Source organism: Dipodomys merriami, unplaced genomic scaffold (assembly GCF_024711535.1).
Source record: "Dipodomys merriami isolate MVZ:Mamm:240054 unplaced genomic scaffold, mDipMer1.0.p SCAF_124, whole genome shotgun sequence".
Classification (NCBI taxonomy): Eukaryota; Metazoa; Chordata; class Mammalia; order Rodentia; family Heteromyidae; genus Dipodomys; species Dipodomys merriami.
This window is the reverse complement of record NW_027202538.1, coordinates 3,294,229-3,297,292: the sequence shown is the minus strand read 5'-3', so window position 1 is coordinate 3,297,292 and position 3,064 is coordinate 3,294,229. Positions and strand designations below refer to the sequence as shown.

General features: G+C 34.4%; 1 non-coding gene across 1 annotated transcript; it reads left to right on the top strand.

The window, feature by feature from the left end:
* Nucleotides 1-1,795: 1,795 nt before the first annotated feature.
* Nucleotides 1,796-1,902, top strand: LOC138823881 (U6 spliceosomal RNA). Its single transcript, XR_011370939.1, has one exon. It is a non-coding gene; the product is annotated as a U6 spliceosomal RNA (small nuclear RNA).
* The last annotated feature ends 1,162 nt before the right edge of the window (nt 1,903-3,064 follow it).

The window sequence follows — 3,064 nt, the reverse complement described above, 5'->3', positions numbered from 1 at the left end:
TGTTATAACTCTTAAAGAATGCAAAGGTAACTGATGGTCTCTATCATGTTCCCACAAAACCAGGAGATTCTGAAGGATAATAGTAGACCCACAGAAATTCTAAGTAGCAGACATGGAGCATGAAAGAGAAAAAGAGGAAATGAGAGAGAGTGAAAGAGAGAGAGAAATATCATAATAATGAAAGCGCATAACAGATAAAAAAGAACTGAATGAGAAAATTCATACTGCTATCTTTAGACTCTATGTGTACATTCGAAAGTATCTGATGTATGATAACCCATCAAAATGAAATATAAAGTTATTTTGATGAAAATAAAAATGACTCAGACGAAGTTGCAAATGCAAAAACAATCTTCACAGAAGCAAACTCTCAGAGATACTTCATGACTTTGGAAAGGATAAAGTGGCCGAAGTTAGTATAAATTTAGAAGTACGACAATTTAAAAAATATAAAACAATATTTATATCTTTATATAACCCAAAGCAGAAAGCAAATGTTGTTTAGATGATGTTTTTAAAACACAGTCTCTCAGGTGCTGGGAACATGGCTCAGCGGTAGAGTGTTTGCCTTGCATGCATGAGGCCCTGGGTTTGATTCCTTAGCACTACATAAGCAGAAAAAGATAGAAATGGTGCTGTGACTCAAGTGGTAACGCTAGCCTTGAGATGAGGGACAGCACCCAGGTCCCAGAATCCATGACCAAGAAAATAAAAATAAAAAACAAAAAAATCAGTCTCTCACTTTTGTGGCCTCAACTCTGTAATATTGTTGCTTCAGACTAGGGCTAAGTTTTTAGATGTAGACACTTATCAACACTCCTGATTCAGATTCTACTTGATCATTTTTTAAATAAATATTTTGTTTTTAATTTTGCTGTTTGTAAATTCACATGCACCTATAAAAAATTGTTTGGCCATCCAGTAACCTTCTCAAATAACCTCCTAATGACGACTTACAAAAAGTTGTATTATATTACAAGTAAAACAATGCTACAAATAAAGAAAACTAATAATTAAATATTAATGATTAATAAAATAAAAACGAAACAATTACTAGTATTTTCAGTATTTGAAGTGTACTACATATTAGATTTTAGCATTTTCTCATATTCCTATACATTTAACACTGGCTAAGGTTTTGATGTTCAACAAGATTTTTATAGAATATGAGTACTCTTTAAAATTACACACTAAGATTACTATTTATGGCTCATCTCATCATTTGTTTATGGTTTATATCATCATTTATTCCTTGCTAGCATATAAAGTAAGGAAGTCCTAAGGTTTTAACAGAAACTGTGTAGTTAACAAAATCTAAACTCTTCACTCTGCCTCTTTACACAAAGACTTTGCAAGTTTTCTTTAATCAAGTTTCTATAAACTCTGCAATGTACATTCTTAGTAGGATACGTCTGCTACCATAAATCTTAAATACTTCATAGAAAAGTTTTATATCTGCCAAAAAGTCCTAATTTTGGCATATATAACCAAATACTCAACATTAAATATATTTAAAACATTAATTCTTTTAACAAACCTTAACATTTGTTGCTGTGTTCATTATGACAGGTGCCTTGTATAGAATAATTGAATTCCTCCTCCTACACATCTCTTGAACAAGAAATATGTGGAATTATTTTGTTTTTGACATGTCAATCTTGACTTTATTCTTAAATGTGTGCTTATGTAAGAAATATATGGTTCTAAAATTTCATGACAATTCTTTTGAACTTACTTTTTGTTGAATTGTCTAGTTTAATAGAATCAATTACACTTTATATATAAAAAGTGTTCTCTGCTCAATTCAGCATCACATACACTAACATTGGAACCATACAGAGAAGATTAGCATGGCCCCTGCACAAGGATGACATGCAAATTCGTGGAGCATTCCACATTTTTACAAGAACAGATGCTGGTGGGGATGTGGTCACAAGGGAACCGTATGCATTCTTGGTGGGAGTGTATACTTGTTCAACCACTTTGGAGAGCAGAATTGAAATTCCTCAAAAGACTCCACATATATACCACATTTTCTTGATCCATTTGATGTCAGTATAACATGTGGAGGAGATGGGGGCAAACAAGTCGTTTAAGGATTCAGGTGGACCTGTTGCAACAATGAGAAGTACAAAATGTCATGTCAAAACCAGCTTTACAATGTCGGTGGGGGGAGGGAGGGGGGTATAATTGGGTGGGGGGAGGGGGGAGGCTGGGAACGAGGTGAAGGGTAAACAAAGGAGGAGGCTGCAATGCTTGGTAAGAAATGTATGCATTATCCTGCCCATGTAATTGTAGCCCCTCTGTACAGTATGTTCTCAAATAAAATAAAATAATATTAAAAAAAAAGACTCCACATAGAGCTCCCCTATGACTCAGCAATCCCACTTTTGGGCATTTACCCAAATGATCACAAACAAGACAATACTAAAACTACCAGCACAACTATGTTTATTGCAGCATTATTACCATAGCTAAGATATGGAACCAACCCAGATGCCCCTCACTAGATGATTGGATCATGAAAATATGGTATATATAAACAATGAAATTCTATGCCTCCATAAGAAAAAGTGGCATTACTCAATTTGTTAGGAAATGGAAGATTGGAAAAATATTAAGAGAAGTAAGCTAAGGCCAAAGAAACATAGGTCCCATGTTTTTCCTTATTTTCAATAATGAATATATGTCTGGCATATGACCAGATAAAATGATGTTAAGGGAATTGAACCCCAAGATAGGGAAACAATTGGTATTTTGTTTCTTGCTGTTGTTTCTAACATATTTATAATGTGCAATGTGATTTTTTGTTTCTTTACATGTTCCTCCCCCACTCTATAACTTCTGTTTTCACTTTATTTGCAGTTGGTTCACCTACATCTTGTATGTACACTACTATAATTTGCAGAGGGAAAGGGAAAACAGGCTCAAATAGGGATACAGGTTAACCTATAACAATGAAAAGCACAAGAAACTATGTTGAAAAATGAACTTTACACTCTCCGTGGGGGCGGGGAGAGAAGAGTGTACTTGTTGAGGTGGGAGGGAAGGGATGGTAGATGAA